Source organism: Hordeum vulgare, chromosome 2H, assembly GCF_904849725.1.
Source record: "Hordeum vulgare subsp. vulgare chromosome 2H, MorexV3_pseudomolecules_assembly, whole genome shotgun sequence".
NCBI lineage: Eukaryota > Viridiplantae > Streptophyta > Magnoliopsida > Poales > Poaceae > Hordeum > Hordeum vulgare.
This window is the reverse complement of record NC_058519.1, coordinates 507,741,520-507,752,546: the sequence shown is the minus strand read 5'-3', so window position 1 is coordinate 507,752,546 and position 11,027 is coordinate 507,741,520.

Here is an 11,027-nt window from a genome sequence, read left to right as displayed (position 1 = left end):
AGAATAGTTCCCAGTTATAAGTTTGCAGTTTTTCAAATTTATCCCAATGACTTCTTTGCCTTTTTAATAAATTTGTGGTGTGGTTTGACAATATGTTGGGGGGGTTGGTAGTCATAGGTACGATGCTTAAATAACCACACATTTGACAAACTTGAGAGTTGTCATTGATCGTTTGAAAACGATATATTCCCTATTAAGAAATAATTCCATATTTGGTTGTATTTTAGCCTCCACTTTACTTTCAATACATCATGGTTCTATTTTGTGACCAATGACTTGATTAGTATTCACAATACTAGCAAGAATTTCAAATAATGGAATAGCACCCGTTGGGTGAATCTAATGATTTTATGAAATTCCATGTTTCTTCATCATGAAAATGGTAGGACTATCATAAGAAGATGTAAAGTGTATTGAGGGCTTTTCAACTGGATCTTCGGATGAAAATATTTGATGATGACAAAAATGTGAGCTGCGATAGACTTGAGGTCTTGAGAAACGAATGGGTGATCATTCCAAAGGTGTTCATGACGGCATTTCTCTTAAGGGAAATATTCAAGGTGAATAAATATTCGTCCATTATGTACTTAGTTTGAGAACTAAGTGAAGTTGGTGACACATGAAATACATATGAACATACTTAGCTATTAAGAGAATAGCCATGACACATATTGTCACATCCCTAACCCTTAAGCAAGTTAGTCTTGTGCTCATGTCTTCTTTGCATTTGCATGTAAGAAGTTTCAACAAAAACAACAAAGTGGCAAAGGAAAAACTCAAAACCCTAGCCACCATTTCAATTAAAGAAAATCTCAAACTAGTTCAAATCAATGAACCCAAAATGGCCTCAAGAAATGTTCAAACTTTCTGATAAATCATGAAAGTAAATGAGCATTGGAGAAAACTATTTTCTTGACACTTTAAGCATTTTAAATAAATGCAAAAGGCTACTGGTTTCAAGTCTTAAATTTGAAATCAGAATCTATAAATTTCCAAAAGTGTTGAAGACTTTGGAAATGGTTGGGAATGTTATAACAATATTTCAGGAGGTCTAAAATAGTTTTTACTTTTTGTTTTGGAGCTGAAATAATTAGGAAAACAATAGTTAGCAAAACAGAAAAACAAAAACAGAAAAAATGGGAAAACCCTTACCTGTCGCCTAGCCTGGCCCGGCCCATCTCCCTCGCTCGTCCCCTCCCTCGCGCCAGTAGGCAGCAGGAGGTGGCCGCCGCCTCCTCCGGCGCGGCCACGCACCTGTGCGCCTGCCTGGCCGCCGCCTCACGCTGGCAAGGCCGGGGATAAGCCCCCTGAGGCCTCCCCTATCTATTCCCCACATCGGCTCTCTCCCTCCTCCCGGATCTCTTCCTCCTCCTTGCTGCCGCCATTGGAGCCGAGCTCGAGCTCGAGCCGCAGCACCTCTAGCCATGGGATCCCGCCTCCGAGTAGTCTGTTAGCTCCGCCTCGTCGCCCTGGTCATCCCTGCAGAAGCCGACGTCTCCCCAAGCTCTGCATCGCCCCCAACGCCGTCGTCTTCCACCTCCGGCCGCCGGACCTCTCTCGTCGATTCGCTCCCTCCGGCGCATCCCCAAGCCCCTCTTCAGCACCATCGGAACCGCCGTGAGCTCGTCGTCGTTTCCTCTCTCGCCCCACGCTCTCCCGTGCATCGTAGCCTAGTTCCCCACCAAGGCCGAGAGCTTCTCGCCGCCAGCCATGTCGTCGCCGTCGCTGTGGTGTCCGATCCACACGCTCGAGCTAGGATTCGAGCTGCTGGAGCCTCCAGGAGCGTGTCGAGCCCTCCAGCTGCCCTCCCCGTGCCCAAGAGCCGTCTCTCATAGAAGGCCGAGCTTCGGCCGCTGCTCCGGCTCGTCGCCGGCGCCTTTTCCGGCGACCCTAGCCTCCCCTGATGCTCCTGCCAGATCGGCCACTTCGCCAGCGTGCCGTAGCTGCAAACCGCGTGCGTTTTTGTGCTGTGCAGCGCCGTTTAGGTCGCCTCCGGCGAGCTCTCCGCCGCGGGCCTGGTCGCCGGCGACCACCCTCCGGTGGGGGTCGACGTGGCAAAGCTAACCCAGCAGCTCAGGACTTAATCACTCGCTGACAAGTGGGCCCAAGGCCAAGTCAAACCTCAATTAGGGCTGGTCAGCGCGGGATTAGTCCCAGAGAGGCTGACCAGTGGGGCCCCCCTGTCAGGTTTGACCTGAACAGGTCGGCTGACCTACTGACGTCAGTCTGATGCAATAAATCGAATTTCCAGTATAAAACTAATTCAGGAAATTGCTAAAACTTTTGAAAATCATAGAAATTAATATGTAACTCCAATGAAAATAATTTATATATGGAAAAGTATCAGAAAAATTCAAGGATTCTGATTATGCTATTTTCAACTATGTTTGAAAAAGTTACAGAACCCTAAATTGTGGAATAAGGAATAATTCAATTCTTATAATTACTTTTTAAATGGAATTTGGAAAATTATTCAAATTTCATTATGAATACAATGATCACCACTGTCCCAATTACAAATCAGTACCATAACATGACATTTCATGCATGTTAACATCAAGTTGATCTGAGCATCAGGTCGAATCAATTAAAACGGTATCCGAATACCCGTTTGAATTGCTATTCGAATGTGATTCAAATCAACTCTAAACCTAATACATGTTGAAAATAATAACTTATCACCTTGCATTCTCATGCCATGCTCATGCATCATTTTGAGTGCATATGATTGTTATTGAATGTTGCCATTCATTTCGGTAGGCTCCGCACCCCCGGATTCCACCGAATATCCGTCTGACGGATATCGTTCCTCCTCTGAGCAACAAGGCAAGCAACCCCTTTGATCATTCCGATAACTCCCATGTTCTTGCTCCTGCACCTAATTATTGCATTTAAGATCAAATGCTTCAACTGCTTTTGCCACGATAGTTGAACCCACTTCCTTTGCATGACTTAACCTTGTCACAGTAAATAGCCAAACCTTGCAACCTAGCATACCTGGTAGTTACTTGAGCTGTGATGTGCCTTATCCTACTATGCATGCTATGCTTAGAGTTGTGTATGGTCTGTCATCTGGGAGACGAACAGAATTGTGGAATGTGTTTGGTGAGCAAAGGTTGTGTGTTGAACTTGAGTTGGTAAAGGTACCGGTGAAAGGCCGTGTAGGAGTACATGGCGGGTTGTTTCATTGGAACCGTCCTTAGGAACTGAGTTCCGTGTATGTAATCCAAGACTAGATACTACCACATGCTCGGCCCTGAAATATGACCCCGCTCGGCCTATTAATCGCATAGTACTCGGTCCAGGAGTTGCAAGTAGTTTCTGGTGTTTATAGTAATGCTGGAGGCCGTGCATGGTGCTGACCTGAGAGGTGGGCCGTGATGCGGTAGGCAGTGGCACGGTGTACCAAGTGGCACCCGGATGGTGGGATTGGGAACCCTGCGCACATCGTTTGAGGCCGTGGCGGAAACCTCGGCCGGACTTTCGTACGGGTTATTCTCAGATAGGCGATGAACCTGGACTAGGTACTAGTGTGGTTAACGGTCGTGGCCGACTCCCTCGCTGGGCTTCCGCTTGAAGGTTGCCGAGGTGCATGACGTGCACATGGCGATAAGTGGCGAGAGCGTGTGTGACGAAGTACACCCCTGCAGGGTTATGATCTATTCGAATAGCCGCGTCCGCAGATATGGACTACTTGGAGACATATGTTGTTCATAGATAACTTCAATGGCTACTCATAAAATTGCCAAGATAAGCATGAGTGTCATGGGCGGCATTTCCGTATGGAGACGGAATGATTCCACGATAGTGTATTGTTGTGGTGTTAGTGGACTCGTGTGCGAGAAATCAAGTTGTCAAAATTATTTGAAAATGTAAGTGTCTAGCCACGAGTCATATGCTGGCTTCCCGCATGAAACTCCACAATACCTTTTGATACCTTGCATGACACATTGGTTGACCGGCATGTGTCCTTCGTAGCTGTTGTGTCTGTCCCCTTTGGGGAAATGTCACGCGATGTAATGGAGTCCTTGTAGCTTGCTACGACTCGTCTACATTCGCTGATGACCGACACCTGCTTTGTTGGGTCATGTATGCCTGTCCTTGTGCGGTACTGCCACTTTGGTTTATGACTAGACATGTCGATCCTGGTTCTTTGACATTGGATTGCTAGCGACACTATCGCATACGTGAGTCAAAAGACGCAAACGGTCCCGGCTAAGGTAAGGCTGCAGCCGTGGAGTTAACCGTGCGTGAGACCACAAAGGGATGCGATGTGTTACAGGCTCGATTCCTATGGCTTAGGATCGGGGTCCCGACAGCGTTGGTATCAGAGCCTGACTGACTGTAGGATTACTAAGCCAAACTGGTCGAAGTTGAGTCTAGAATTGCTTTAGTTATATATAAGGGAATTGTTTCTGGAAGGGAACGTAAGACTCTTGTTCTCTTCTCAAGTTATTCTATTCTGGTCATCCTCGTCTTTTCTGCGGGAACTAAGGACTAGGTTACTCATCTTCTCCTAGGCTCGTGTTTCTGATCGGTAGCTTATAGAACTACGGGTCAAGAGATATTGGGTTTCTTTTATTTCTAGGAAGCAGGAAGTAAGTTTGATGATCAGAGAGTTGAACTTGATAGTTTAGTGGTTACGCTATTCCATTTTGGGTTGTCTCAAAATTTGTTTTTGAGCATTTACAGCTGTTATGCTGCCCAATTTTCCATTCAGAGCTCTAATGCTTTTGCATTACTCTCTAATTACAGATGCCTGGCCGTCCTTCTCGTCAGGTGGTACGTCTGACCAGGTGCATTGATGTGCCGGGTCATACGGCCATGCTGGTCAGGGTGATGTCGGTGTGCGGTTACCGCTGGTACCCCGAGTACACAGTGGAGGAACAGTACCAAGACTTCAACCAGAGCCAGTACATCTGCACTGTTAGGGTATTTCCAGACTACCCTGGAGCTGAGAAGCCAATCCATTGGTCCTATGGGTTGGGAGTCACTGTTGACATGGCAGTACAGGATGCTGCCTATTCAATGCTGACCATTATGAGAGCGAGACATGCACTGCTGCAGAATTCAGAGTTCTGCTATGTTCCGGCCTCTCAGCCTGGTGAAGAGGGATACCTCAGTGGAGTCTATTTTGATTCTTCTATGGATGATCCACCACTGCAGTCCACTGTTGAGATGCTAGAGAACAGAGACAGGGATGCTCGTGCTCTCCGCATGGAGCTTTATGCTACCCGTGCCCGTTTGCGGACGGCTTTGACGCAGCTGGCACCGGTAGTCCAGACAGGGTATGGAGAGATGGAGATGCTGAACCCTGTCAGGACCCATCTTCCGGCTCACGTTGACTGGCCAGCTATAGGAGGAGTCACACCTCTTCGGGGACCCCTCTTACCACCAGTCAGGGGACCAAGGCCACATCCGTGTCCTTATGGATCCCGGGGATCTCAGGCTAGAGTGTTTCCTGATCCGCAAGTTGAGCTTCCAGGTCATGGAGGTAATCTCTATGAGATGTTCTGTGCGGATGCCTGAGCTGTGAGCGGAAGGATAGTATGGTAGTAGCCGTACGTTCACAGTCCTGCGTGACTTGTGAAGTATGCCGGTGATGTGAAATGAATTCCGGAGGCCTAGATAAATAATGTATAGGAAGCTTGTAAGCCTCTGATGAGTAGTTTCATAATTTCAGTAGTTTGATCCTCGATTAAGGTTGTACTGAACTATGTAAGGGTGTGTATGAACCATGGTGTATATATAGCAGTTGCTTGTTACCATGCTGTTCGGATATTCATTTCCACATTCCGTGTGTTCAGTACATTCTTAATCCATAGCTAGTAATGATATGATGTTGGTCTAAGCTGTGAGTTTGTTTGTCAGGATGGTGTTCACCAGGTTGAACCGTGCCCCTGCTCATGAGCAAGGTGAGGGTAGTCAAGCGTCGGAGGAAGACCTGCCTCACCCACCTTCTCTGGTAGAAGTGATGCTTGAGGCAGAAAGAAATAAAAGGGAGACCAATCGACTGCTAGAGCGTATTGAGCAGAATACGGCTTGACAGCCTAGGAATGCTGCAGTGTCCCTCAATGACTTTGTGAAGCTGAATCCTCCAAAGTTTCATCATTCCGTCGATCCCCTCGACGCTGATGACTGGCTGTGCAGCATCTCGCGCAAGATTCGCTCTGCGAATGTGTCTGAGGCCGACAAGGTGACCTTTGCGGCGTACTTCCTGGAGGGACCCGCTAATCTGTGGTGGGAGAATTTGGAAGCTATGCGTCCCGCTGAACCAGTGGCGACATGGGAAGATTTCAGTGCAGCTTTCCGTCTGCACCATATTCCAGAGGGCCTGATGGACAGAAAGAGAGAGGAGTTCTGTGCCTTCACTCAGGGCAAGTTGTCTGTGGATGCCTATAGCCGCGAGTTCGGTAACCTCGCCCGCTATGCAACAGAGGAGGTGTCTACTGACGCCAAGAAGCAAGCAAGATTCCGTAAGGGTCTGAGCCCTGAGCTCCGTCGTGATCTGCGCCTCCATGAGTGTGCAAGTTTTCAAGCCCTAGTCAACAAGGCGATCAGTGCGGAGACTGGTCATACTGACTTCGAAGCTACAAGGAAGCACTCCCGTGACTTTGGCTCGTCTTCTGGTTCCTCGTTTCCAAAACGCAGGCTGTGGGTTCCAAACAGTTCTCTGCCGCCACGATACACTCCGAGGCCATCCTACGTGGCGCCTCAGACGAATCAGGCCAACCCCCCAGCAAAAGCTTATGGTGGTCCAGCTAGCAATGCTGCACCACGTACCAACCAGGTGATATGCTACAAGTGTGGAGAACCAGGGCACTATTCCTGTGAGTGTCCTCAGAATGTGGGTGCCAAGCAACCCGGAAAGTCCGTCGGGCAGGCCAAGTCGGGAAAAGCTTATTATGTGAAGCCAACTCCTGCACGTGGCCGTGTGAACTATGTGTCAGCAGAAGAAGCTGCAGAGGATCCCGACGTCATGCTGGGTATGCTTCTTGTTAATCATCACCCAGCGTCCGTTCTCTTTGACACTCGGTCTTCTCATTCCTTCATTTCAGAAAGTTATGCACAGTTGCATAACATGTCTTTTTGTGATATGCCAATTCCATTGGTTGTCCAAACCCCTGGTAGTAAATGGCAAACCTCTAGGATAACCTATGACAATGAAATTCTAGTAGACAGGCTAGTTTTTCTAGCCTCATTGATAGCCTTGAAATCTTCGGATATTAATATCATCTTGGGCATGGACTGGATGTCATCTCACTATGCCAAGATTGATACTCATTCTAGAAATGTCCAGCTTACCCATCCCTCGGGTGAGATAGTAAATCTCTCTACTCGAGTTGCCAAATGCCAGCTCTATTCCCTAAATGCCAACCCTCTTCCGGAACTTGAAGACATTCCAGTAGTCCGTGACTTCCCGGATGTTTTTCCAGAGGAACTGCCAGGAATTCCACCTGACAAAGATGTAGAGTTTGTGATAGATCTTGTTCCGGGAACTGTCCCAATAGCCAGAAGACCTTATAAGATGGCACCCCTGGAGCTAGCCGAACTTAAGAAGCAATTAGATGAGGCCTTGAACAAGGGTTTCATTCGTCCTAGCTCTACTCCTTGGGCTTGTCCCGTCCTCTCCGTCAAGAAGAAAGATGGAACAGATCGGATGGTTGTAGATTACCGACCAGTTAATCTGGTCACCATAAAGAACAAGTATCCGCTCCCCAGGATCAACGACCTGTACGATCAGCTCGCTGGATCCTCAGTCTTCTCCAAAATGGATTTGAGGTTGGGATACCATCAAATCAAGATTAAGAACGGGGACATTCCAAAAACGGCTTTTGTTACTCGTTATGGCCAATATGAGTACACCGTTATGTCCTTCGGTTTAACCAATGCCCCAGCCACCTTCTCTCGGCTGATGAATTCAATCTTCATGGAGTACTTGGATAAATTCGTCGTGGTATACCTCGATGATATTCTCATCTACTCGAAGAATGAACAAGAACATGCCGAGCATCTAAGGCTGGTATTGATGAAACTTCGAGAGCATCGCCTTTATGCCAAGTTTTCAAAATGTGACTTCTGGTTACCGGAAGTGACCTATCTAGGACACCTAATCTCTGGTAAGGGTATCGCTGTCAATCCCGAGAGAGTTCAAGCTGTCCTTGATTGGACCCAACCTGAATCGGTTAAGCAAGTTAGGAGTTTTCTTGGTTTAGCGAGCTATTGTCGCCGCTTCGTCGAGAATTTCTCCAAGGTTGCAAAGCCTCTAACTGAACTCCTCAACAAAGATAAAAAGTTCGAGTGGACACCACAGTGTGAGCATAGTTTTCAGGAACTGAAAAGACGCCTGACTTCCGCACCTGTGCTGCTACCACCAGATTTTTCTAAGGACTTTGTTATCTATTGCGACGCCTCGCGACAAGGATTAGGTTGCATTCTCATGCAAGATCGTCATGTGATCGCATACGCATCTCGACAGTTGCGTCCACATGAGGATAATTATCCCACACATGACCTTGAGCTTGCAGCTGTGGTCCATGCACTAAAAACCTGGCGACATTACCTTCTGGGTAATCGTTGCGAAATATTCACTGATCACCAAAGTCTGAAATATATCTTCACCCAGCCGGATTTGAATCTCAGGCAAAGATGGTGGGTTGAGTTGATCTCGGATTACGACTTAGGGATAACTTACACCCCCGGGAAGGCCAATGTTATGGCCGATGCGCTAAGTCGTAAATCTTATTGTAACAATTTGATGCTACAACAAGGTCAACCACATCTCCATGAGGACTTTCGGAAGTTGAATCTTCATATTGTTCCTCAAGGATTCCTTTCTACCCTGGTGGCGAAGCCTACTCTTAAGGATCAAATTATAGCTGGCCAAAAGCGTGACAAGGGTATATCACGGATCAAGGAGAATATTTTTAGCGGAAACGCTAAAGAATTTTCCATGAACGATGAAGGTGTTGTGTTCTTCCAGAATCGTTTAGTGGTTCCTAAGAACCCACATCTAAGGCAGTTAATCCTTAAGGAGGCTCATGATTCTCCTCTCACCATTCATCCCGGTAGTACTAAGATGTATCAGGACCTACGCCAGAGGTTCTGGTGGACTAGGATGAAGAGAAAAATTGCTGAGTTCGTTGCTAACTACGACGTTTGTCGTCGAGTTAAGGCAGAACATCAAAGGCCTGCTGGCACCCTTCAACCTCTAGCTATTCCTGAATGGAAATGGGATAAAGTTAGCATGGATTTCATTACCGGATTTCCTAAGACCAAGAAAGGAAATAATGCTATCTTTGTGGTTATCGACCGTCTTTCCAAAGTGGCTCATTTTTTTCCTGTTCGTGAGAGTATAACAGCTAGCCAGCTAGCAGAATTATATATCTCCCGAATAGTGTCTCTTCATGGTGTTCCCCTAGAGATTAACTCGGACCGTGGAAGTATCTTTACTTCTCGATTCTGGGAAAGTTTTCAGAATGCCATGGGGACTCACTTATCTTTTAGCATTGCTTTCCATCCCCAATCAAGTGGTCAAGTAGAAAGAGTGAATCAAATTCTAAAAGATATGCTCCGAGCTTGTGTTATATCATTCGGTATGAATTGGGAGAAGTGTCTTCCATTCGCCGAATTCGCTTATAACAATAGTTATCAATCAAGCTTGGGCAAAGCCCCTTTTGAAGTTCTCTATGGACTAAGATGTCGAACACCTCTTAATTGGTCAGAAACCGGAGAGAGGCAACTCTTTGGCCCGGATATGATCCAGGATGCAGAAGAGCAGGTTCGCATTATTCGTGAAAAGTTGAAAACAGCCCAGTCTCGTCAAAAGAGCCAATATGATCATCATCATAAGGCTGTGACCTTTTAAGTTGACGAGAAGGCTTACCTTTGGGTTACACCTTTGAAGGGTACCCATCGTTTCGGTATCAAGGGCAAGTTGGCTCCTCGTTACATTGGTCCTTTTCGCATTCTTGCTAAACGAGGAGAAGTTGCCTACCAGTTGGAACTTCCTCCGCATCTTTCCAAGGTTCATGATGTTTTCCACGTCTCGCAACTCAGGCGTTGCTTTTCGGATCCTATCCGTGAAGTGGACCACGAAACGCTTGATCTCCAAGATAACCTTTCATACCGAGAATACCCCGTGCGTATTCTTGATCAAGCTGAGCGTATCACTCGACGTCGAAACCTCAAGTTTCTTAAAGTTCAATGGTCAAATCATTCTGAAAAGGAGGCAACTTGGGAAAGAGAGGATCGTCTCCGACTTGAATATCCTGCGTTATTCCCGACGACTTCTAAATCTCGGGAGGAGATTCTTTTGAGTGGGGGTGAGTTGTCACATCCCAAACCCTTAAGCAAGTTAGTCTTGTGCTCATGTCTTCTTTGCATTTGCATCTAAGAAGTTTCAACAAAAACAACAAAGTGGCAAAGGAAAAACTCAAAACCCTAGCCACCATTTCAATTAAAGAAAATCTCAAACTAGTTCAAATCAATGAACCCAAAATGGCCTCAAGAAATGTTCAAACTTTCTGAGAAATCATGAAAGTAAATGAGCATTGGAGAAAACTATTTTCTTGACACTTTAAGCATTTTAAATAAATGCAAAAGGCTACTGGTTTCAAGTTTTAAATTTGAAATCAGAATCTATAAATTTCCAAAAATGTTGAAAACTTTGGAAGTGGTTGGGAATGTTATAACAATATTTCAGGAGGTCTAAAATAGTTTTTACTTTTTGTTTTAAGCTGAAATAATTAGCAAGACAATAGTTAGCAAAACAGAAAAACAAAAACAGAAAAAATGGGAAAACCCTTACCTGTCGCCTAGCCTGGCCCGGCCCATCTCCCTCGCTCGTCCCCTCCCTCGCGCCAGTAGGCAGCAGGAGGTGGCCGCCGCCTCCTCCGGCGCGGCCACGCACCTGTGCGCCTGCCTGGCCGCCGCCTCGCGCTGGCAAGGCCGGGGATAAGCCCCCTGAGGCCTCCCCTATCCATTCCCTGCATCGGCTCTCTCCCTCCTCCCGGATCTCTTCCTCC